The sequence below is a fragment of the Armigeres subalbatus genome, chromosome 3 (assembly GCF_024139115.2).
Source record: "Armigeres subalbatus isolate Guangzhou_Male chromosome 3, GZ_Asu_2, whole genome shotgun sequence".
Classification (NCBI taxonomy): Eukaryota; Metazoa; Arthropoda; class Insecta; order Diptera; family Culicidae; genus Armigeres; species Armigeres subalbatus.
The window spans coordinates 50,017,631-50,027,288 of NC_085141.1; the positions used below are offsets into that span (position 1 = coordinate 50,017,631).

At 45.4% G+C, this 9,658-nt stretch overlaps 1 protein-coding gene across 9 annotated transcripts in view; it reads right to left on the bottom strand.

The window, feature by feature from the left end:
* Positions 1-9,450, bottom strand: part of LOC134219562 (E3 ubiquitin-protein ligase Nedd-4-like) — a 60,098-nt gene extending 50,648 nt beyond the window's left edge. The window contains exons 1-2 of one of the 9 annotated variants that reach the window (XM_062698327.1): positions 8,789-9,450; positions 4-198 (exon numbers count right to left, since the gene is read on the bottom strand). The gene's annotated coding sequence lies outside the window, so the exon portion shown is untranslated. Of the gene's footprint in view, positions 1-3; positions 199-8,729; positions 8,746-8,788 lie in introns of those variants that run through there. The other 8 variants (XM_062698324.1, XM_062698326.1, XM_062698319.1 and 5 more) reach the window with 8 other exon arrangements.
* Between the last annotated feature and the right edge of the window lie 208 nt (positions 9,451-9,658).

A 9,658-nucleotide genomic window follows, 5' to 3' on the forward strand; every position in this document is an offset into this window, starting at 1 on the left:
TACCTATACTACAATTAGTTCAATACGTCGCGTGTCTTGCGATACATCATGATGGTTTGGCAGCCGACAGACGTATTATGGTTCGTGCACTTCGAGAAAATGCTAGGCGCCAAAACCTCTATCCTTTGAAATCATTGTGTCGATAATACCAGTTTTGTACGGAACCAGAAAATATTTAAATATACACGGTCAGTGAAACTGTGTAATTCAAAGAAATAGATTTTATAAAAATAAATAACCTGACAATGTATGTTTGTTTAATACAAATCGAACGCATGTTTTAATAATGGCTTTAATAAAATGGCTTTGAAACATTTCTAACCTAAACTGACAAAAAATCTCTCGTACTTGAAAGTCGTTAATGAACAAATGAAAGGACACAAACTGAGTTCGTAGAATTTTTATTTGGATTTATTTTGAGATTCTTATCTAGAATGCTATCAGAAATCAAGAAGGGGAGTGATCCTTGATTCCAGTCTTAAACAAAAATAACAAAAGCATGAGGATTACTACTCCTGGCCACGCCCATCTTCACCGTAACTAGGGAGAGGAAGGAAGTGTTGATGTGATACTTACTTAACGAGAGGCCACCGACTTAGCGACACCCTCATAAATACCACGGAGTTGGATAATGAGGAAGGTATTCGTTGGGTCAGGATTTATCTGTAGCTGGCAATGTAACCGTGGTAGATCTTACCCCGTAAAGGTGTCTACCCAGCATTACGGGTTATTTTTATTTGGATTCGAGTTACATATTTGACTGAGAAGGAAACAGTTAAATGGGAGTTGGAAGAATAATAATGCAGTGGCGTCGCGTAACCTCACTTTTTACCTGTGCACTGATACAAAAAATGAAAATTTTGACATTTCTACAGCCCAAATGGAAAATAAAATTATCAGAGTCGTTTAAACTAATCAAAATCTAGTTATTCTATACATTTTCGAACGAAAATTCCTTAAATTTAAGTCCAGTGCACAGGTAGATTGAGGTTAGGGAAACGCCACTGTAATAATGCGATAAGAAAGGGCTTGACGATTCCTCGCCAGTCCACTGCGAGTTGTGGGGCATGCCTCGGATGTGTGGAATTTGGCAGTGGACTCTGTTAAATTTCCATAAAAAGCTGCAAGTATCAAGCAAGCGTCCGCAAGCAGGCTACCCAAAGCGTTCGCACTAGCCCAAGTTCTAAACAAACCTGACAAGACGGCCTTCCAGCGAGACAGAAGGCTTGCGCAGGCCCAATAAGCCGCATTAAAAAAATATTACTGACAAACCACAAAGCCCCTGGGGTTGACTAACTATACCAGGAAAGCTGTTTCTATGTGGTGGTGAGTCACTGGTAAGAGCGCTACACTGCACTGGGTAATTACCAATATTTGGTAGGAGGTTGGGGCCCTCGTTAGCCGTGCGGTAAGACGCGCGGCTACAAAGCAAGACCATGCTGAGGGTGGCTGGGTTCGATTCCCGGTGCAGGTCTAGGCATTTTACGGATTGGAAATTGTCTCGACTTCCCTGGGCATAAAAGTATCATCGCCTCATGATATACGAATGCAAAAATGGTAACTTGGCTTAGAAACCTCGCTGTTAATAACTGTGGAAGTGCTCAATGAACACTAAGCTGCGAGTCGGCTCTGTCCCAGTGTGGGGATGTAATGCCAATAAGAATAAGAATAGAATGGTAGCAGGTTCTGCCGCAGGAGTGGATGGAAGGTGGCGTGTTAAAGCTAATGCTGGAACACTTATTTCCGGATAAACGATTTTCGGTACGATTTTCACGAAGCTATCTGGTTTCCCAGACGCCATTGATACTATGACGCTCAACTTGGCGAATCACGCCACGCGGTACTGCAATCAGGTTGTAGGGCGCGCAAAATGCGCTAGGTGAGCATTACTAGTTGATAAAACCAAACCAAAACCAAACTTGGCCCATAATGCGTTGCTGCAGTGCAGATTGCACTCCACACATGATGGCAAATATTTTCGCTTGAAAGACAGTGCACTGTGTATCCAGTGAGACTATGCCAATCACAGCTCACGCGAATAGACGCCTGCACCTGCTCTACCTACGAGGAGGGAGCCGTGAGTGTAACAAACAATGCTGTCCGACATACATCTCGCCAAATGGCCACTCATCCAGCGAGGGGAATTGTGTTGAAAATGTCCTATAAGGAAAACTACTAACGTGTGTGAGATCACTCGGAGCAAGGAAAATTTTGTCCCAGTTAACCATAAGCGGTAATAACGAAGTGTGTGTAGAACTGCGGTTTACAGGATTCTCTTCCATAAAACCGAGTACCCTTCTTTTTCTTCAATGGCTCTACATTCCAACTGGAACTTGGCCTAGCTTTTCAACTTAGTATTCTATTAGCATTTCCTCAGTTATTAATTGAAAGCTTTTCTATGCCCGCCATTGCATGAGTATGTATCTTGTGTGGCAAGTACAATGGATACACTATGCCCAGGGTGTCGAGAATGTTTCTAACCCGAAAACATCCTAGACCGGACCGAGAATCGAACTCGCCATCTCCGGATTGGCAATCCTACGCCTTTGCTCGCAAGGCTACTGGAGACCCCAAGTATGGAGACCGAGTACCCATAGTCAGTAAGTACAAGAAAATGCTTCTTGTTTGAGATGTATGTGTAGTGGGGCCACGTCGAGGAGAACTTCGAGAGCAGCCGTGGGAGTTGAAAAGAACGCACCAGTCATTGACATTAGGCACATCCTTCGAAGATGGCTTAATTTAGACTGAATTGTCCTCACTTTCCCCTTTTGCTACCACACAAGACATCCATAAGCCATGTAATCCATTGTTATGTATATCCATTTGATATATTTGGGTTTAAGACCCCTAAGTTTTACCAAAGGTTCGTCGGCATTGGCCGAAAGCCATACACGCCTTTTTGATTCTGAATTCAATGTTAGAAAGCCAGGAAAGCTTTTAATATAAAATTAGACCCACATACTTTACCTTGATCAGTTACATTCAGGACCGGATTTAGCCGGAAGGGGGCCCCGGGGCCGACGGTATGTGGGGGCCCCAAAAAATCAAAAAAGGTTGGTTTTGGTACATAAGATTTGTGGGGGCCCGAGGCCACGGACCCCCCAGCCCCCCATAAATCCGGCCCTGGTTACATTGATTTCAGAACCAAAAAGATGTAATGGACGAATACCATGACGGGTACGTTTTTCCGTAATAAGAACAATAGATGTTTTATTCGGATTGACCGAAAGGCCATATTGGCGACACCAACTTTCAACTACCTGAAGAGCGTTTTGCATCAGGTCGAATAAGCTAGTAATCCACAAACCCACTATCAATGTTAGATACTCGTCGGCAAATCCATAGGTAGGAAAACCGCCATTATTGAGTAACCTCAATAGCGTATCTGCAACGAGATTCCACAAAAGTGGAGATAATACTCCCCCTTGAGGGCATCCGCAGACACTTAATTTCCTAATCGCTGCTTAGCGTAATGTCGAGTAGAGATGTCGGTTTTTAAGCATCTGGTGAATCCTTTTGGTAATTATATTAATCCATTTGGTATTCCAATATTGCATCGAAAGACACGTTGTCGAAAGCACCTTCAATATCTAAGAAAGCACCCAAGTACGATTGCTTTTGAGCGAAAGCTTTCTCGATATCGTACACAACCTTGTGTAGAAGAGTCACGGTGCACTTTCCAGATTGGTATTATTATTATTTATTCAGACTAAGGCCGAAGTGGCCTGTGCGGTATATAAGAGTCTTCTCCATTCGGCTCGGTCCATGGCTACACTTCGCCAACCACGCAGTCTACGGAGGGTCCGCAAGTCATCTTCCACCTGATCGATCCACCTTGCCAGCTGCGCACCTCGCCTTCTTGTGCCCGTCGGATCGTTGTCGAGAACCATTTTCACCGGGTTACTGTCCGACATTCTGGCTACGTGCCCGGCCCATCGCAGTCGTCCGATTTTCGCGGTGTGAACGATGGATGGTTCTCCCAACAGCTGATGCAATTCGTGGTTCATTCGCCTCCTCCTCCTTTCGAAAACTCCAAGTGCGCGTTGGTCCTCCACGAGCATCGTCCAGGTCTCGTGTCCGTAGAGGACTACCGGTCTAATTAGCGTTTTGTAGATTGTCAGTTTGGTACGGCGGCGAACTCTATTCGATCGGAGCGTCTTGCGGAGTCCAAAGTACGTACGATTTCCAGCCACTATGCGTCTCCGAATTTCTCTGCTGGTGTCATTTTCGGCAGTCACCAGTGAGCCCAAGTACACAAATTCTTCTACCACCTCGATTTCGTCACCACCGATGCAAACTCGCGGTGGGTGGCTCACATTGTCTTCTCTTGAACCTCTTCCTATCATGTACTTCGTCTTCGACGTGTTGATGACTAGTCCGATCTGCTTAGCTTCCCTCTTCAGTCTGATGTAGGCTTCCTCCATCTTCTCAAAGTTACGTGCCATAATATCTATGTCGTCGGCGAAACCAAATAGCTGGACGGACTTATTGAAAATTGTACCACTCGTGTTAATCCCTGCTCTTCGTATTACACCTTTCAAAGCGATGTTGAATAGCAAACACGAAAGACCATCACCTTGCCGTAACCCTCTCCGCGTTTCGAAGGGACTCGAGAATGCCCCTGAAACTCGAACTACGCACATCACCCGATCCATCGTCGCTTTGATCAACCGTGTCAGTTTATCCGGAAAACCGTGTTCGTGCATTAGCTGCCATAGCTGGTCCCGATCGATTGTATCATATGCGGCCTTGAAGTCGATGAATAGATGATGTGTGGGCACGTTGTATTCGCGGCATTTCTGCAGTACTTGGCGAATGGCGAACACCTGGTCCGTGGTGGAGCGTTCGCCCATAAAACCCGCCTGGTACTTCCTCACGAACTCCCTTGCAGTTGGTGCTAGTCGACGGCATAAAATTTGGGAGAGTACCTTGTAGGCGGCGTTCAGCAATGTGATTGCGCGGTAGTTACTACAATCCCGCTTATCGCCCTTTTTGTAGATGGGACACACGACACCTTCCATCCACTCCTGCGGCAGAACTTCCTCCTCCCAAATCTTGGTAATGACCCAGTGCAGCGCTCTAGCCAGTGCCTCACCACCGTGTTTAAATAGCTCTCCTGGTAGTTGGTCAACCCCAGGGGCTTTGTTGTTCTTCAGCCGGCCAATCTCCTCCTGGATTTCCTGGAGATCCGGAGCCGGTAGAATTATGTCCTGCGCGCGTTCTCCCAGGTCCATCACCATACCGCCATCTTCGTCTGCCACATCGCTGTTCAGGTGTTCTTCGTAGTGCTGCCGCCACCTTTGGATCACCTCACGCTCGTTCGTAAGAAGGTTCCCCTTTATGTCCTAACACATATAGGGCTGTGGCACGTGGCCCTTACGTGAACGGTTTAATTTCTCATAGAACTTTCGTGTGTTATTAGCGCGGTACAGTTGCTCCGTTTCTTCACGGTCTCGATCTTCCTGCTGGCGCTTTTTCCTCCGGAAAATTGTTCCGCGCCTGTTTATATCGTGCCTCGTTCGCCCTCGTGCGGTGTTGCAGCAATCTCGCCCATGCTGCATTCTTCTCTTCCACTAACTGCTCACATTCGCCGTCATACCAGTCGTTTCTCTGATCCGGGGGCACCGTGCCAAATGCAGCGGTTGCGGTGCTACCAATGGCGGATCGAATATCTCTCCAGCCATCTTCAAGAGATGCTGCGCCTAGCTGCTCTTCCGTTGGAAGTGCCACTTCCAGCTGCTGCACGTATTCTTGGGCTAGTCTACCGTCTTGTAGCCGCCCAATGTTAAGCCGCGGCGTCCGACTTCGACGCGTGTTGTACACCGTCGAGAGTTTTGAGCGCAGGCATACTGCAACGAGGTAGTGGTCGGATTCAATATTCGCACTGCGGTAAGTGCGGACGTTCGTGATGTCGGAGAAGAATTTACCGTCGATTAGAACGTGGTCGATTTGGTTTTCCGTTTCTTGGTTAGGTGATCTCCATGTGGCCTTGTGGATATTTTGCGGGGAAAGAAGGTGCTTCGGACTACCATTCCGCGGGAGGCTGCAAAGTTTATGCATCGTTGGCCGTTGTCATTCGATACGGTGTGCAGACTATCCGGTCCGATGACCGGTCTATACATTTCCTCCCTTCCTACCTGTGCGTTCATGTCACCGATGACGATTTTAACGTCCCGCAGTGGGCATCCATCGTATGTCTGCTCCAGCTGTGCGTAGAACGCTTCTTTCTCGTCGTCGGGTCTCCCTTCGTGTGGGCAGTGCACGTTGATGATGCTATAGTTGAAGAAACGGCCTTTAATCCTCAGCTTGCACATCCTTGCGTTGATTGGCTGCCACCCAATCACGCGTTGGCGCATCTTACCCAGCACTATGAAGCCGGTTCCCAGCTCGTTGGTTGTGCCACAGCTTTGGTAGAAGGTAGCCGCTCGATGCCCGCTTTTCCACACTTTCTGTCCTGTCCAGCAAATCTCCTGCAGCGCCACGACGTCGAAGTTGCGGGGATGTAATTCATCGTAGATCATCCTGTCGCAACCTGCGAAACCTAGCGACTTGCAATTCCATGTTCCAAGCTTCCAATCGTTATCCTGTATTCGTCGCCTAGGTCTTTGCCGATTATATCGAGTCGCATTATCTCTTATATTGTTCGTAATGATTGGTTTTCTAGGCGGCTTATTGGGCCTGCGCAAACCTCCTGTCTCGTCGGAGGGCCGTCGTGTCAGGGCTGATTAGCGTCCCACCTAACACCAGGACTTGGGCTTGTGCGCTTTGAGCGGCACACGGTCGCTTTGGCGGAGCATACTTGCGGATACATGCAGCTTTTTATAGAGGTTTAACAGGGCCCACTGTCAAACCCCACCACATCCTAGGCAAGCCCCACAACTCGCAGATGGCCTGGGGAGGGATCGTCAAGCACTTGGACATAGTCCCTGCTGCCCGCAAAATAGCATGATTGGTAAGCATGTTGATTAACATTAAGAGCCATGTTTGCCAAACAGTCATCACGAATGTGATGATCGATAATAGTGTAACTGTCCTATTTTGGACCCCTAGAGGAAGTGCATCCCAATATATGCTTATATCTTTTGAAATACAGGTTCGATATGGGCGGAAATGACACCATTTCAAAGATGAAAGTCTTATTTATGAAATAGAAATTCGAAATGAGCTTCAGTTATTGATAAATCAGTGAAATTTGCCATTTTCTGAAATGAAAATATTCTTCGTTTTGGACAGTGCAACATATTTTGGACCCCCAAATGTACACATTTTGGACACCCCCAATTTAAACTCTTCAAAGTCGAATTTCTAATTTACCCTGGTCAATTGAGTTGAAGTCAAGTCTTATCTTTCGGTTGGCATGCATCAATGAGAAGATTCCTGCGTTTTAAATTCACAATTTCGACAAAAACTTATTGTGTACGTTCTGAGATTTTCAGTGATGTATACTTTTAAGCGTAACGCATTGTAACGCTCGCCTTCTTGAACAAACTAATTTCCTCGAAATTTCATCCAAATATTGCTTTTTCGCACGGGAAACCAGTGAAATGCTGAATGCTGAACAATGTTATTTTTCTTGAGCCTAATGGGGGAATTAGCAGCGGCATTGTTTTTAGTTCAGAAATGAGAAAAATGTCGCCAGGAGGGTCCAAAATGTGTAGGGGTCCAAATCAAGTTGGTTACCCTACGTTCTAAGCATTTCAGAAGAAATGAGGTCAGACTGATGGGTCTAAAACTCTTTGCTTCTTCATACGAAGCACGTTCTCCTTTTGGGATGAACTTTACAGTGACATCCCGCCAGGATATGGGAATATTCCCAGTAGCAAAACTAAAACCTTTTTTAAAACATGTTTGACATGCTCAACACCTCTCTGAAGTATAACGGGATAAATCCTATCCTCCCCTTGAGATTTGTAGGGAGCAAAACTGTTAAGAGCCCATTGAATCGATTCAGTAGTTATGATTCTACGTGCTTGAGCCCAAGACATAGCTACATGAAAAGACAGCAGGATCATCCGAAGATGTTATATCGACACATCCAGGGATGTGCGTATCAAATAAGTGCTCTAACGATTCTTCATCAGAAGAAGTGTAGTCGCCATGAGTATTTAGTATTGTCCGGCTCCCTACTTCATTGAGCGCCGTTGCTGATGAAGCAAGTGTGTAGGAGCCGGACAATACTAAATACTCATCCTACTTGGTTGGCATGTGTACAAAAATACATATGGGAGAGTTAGTTCTGAAAATGTATTGCGAGAGATCGGCTGGTACCTGGTGCTGAGAATTTGGTTTCATCAGTACCCGCTAAGCTGCGGAGGATGACGGAGGTCCTTCGTAGCTTAGTAGGGAAAGCACCTGTCTAGCGTACTGGGGTCGTGGGATCAAAGCCCAGCGAAGGGGCGGTTACCCTCCAATACCTTTTCCGAACTAAATCTATCACATGTTGTACATATGCATAATCGAGTTTCAGACATAGTAATTAATTTCCACTCCGGGTGGCTTAATACCCGGCATATAGGCAATAAACTTCGAATGTACTTAAATTCACTGTTTTTAAGTACGTGTTACTTCCGTTGATATGTTTATAAAATGTCTTAAAAAACAATTTCTTGACCTATAATTGTAATTGAAATAATCGATAAGTTTGAGTAAAATTTAAATTGAATAATAATATAATATTTCATCAAACGATTAGTCAATCATCATGCTCCTTCCTGCTTCCTTCACTTCACCCATAGGTTCACGTGATTCATTCTAAAATTAAATTCAACATTTATTTGGAACACCCTACTCCTTTTCTTCACGGACGCACCAAAGCAACGGAACCTTCGTACTTCACTTTTCCACTAGCACTATGAAAATCCGGTTCTACGTCGTATCCACAGCCCCAGAACAATGATCTGTCGTGTCACTTCGGTCCTTCACGAAAGCCTTCTTTCTCCCTCACTCACTCGGAACCAATTTCCTTCAGCACGCACTGCACCGCAATGAGGACACGAGAAAGCGACCTTTAGAACAGGAAATAGATGCACTAAAAAATGTAATCCATATAGGAAAGGGCATCTAAAACGCAACGAACAAAATTCACGGTTCTTCCCTTCGAATGTATTCAAACAGTCGGACCTGCACCTACTTCCACTTCAAAACTTTTTTGCGTTCAATTTGATTATACGCGAGAGAAAACCGACACAATGACGACCGACCGACCGTACTGCGGAAACTGCTTATCTCGTATTGAGTATTAGAACAGGGCACCAGCTGAACCTACTCGTCGCGTGCGCGTATTCGATTCGATATCTAGCAGAAGAACCAAGAGCAGAAAAGGCTAATCGGCAGGCAACAAGCAGCGAAACAAAATTCTGCTTCTCCTTCATCAAACCGTGACGTGACCGCGACCGTCTGCTAGAGTCCGACGAGAGATTTTTCGAAGTCCGTTCTTTACGTTGTGTTTTCCTTTTGTTACGTTGTTTACTACGTGAAGATATAGTGGTGTGGGTGTGGGTGGAAAAAAGTACAAAAAACAAACTGCTTTGTCAAAAACGCAAATGATGTCATTTTGAACAGACAATAATTTAGCAACCGCAAATGGTATCATTTTGAACTGGCAGAAATGCATAGTCGAGTTGAAAAAAAGCGAACAAAAACATTGAGTAAACTTTGA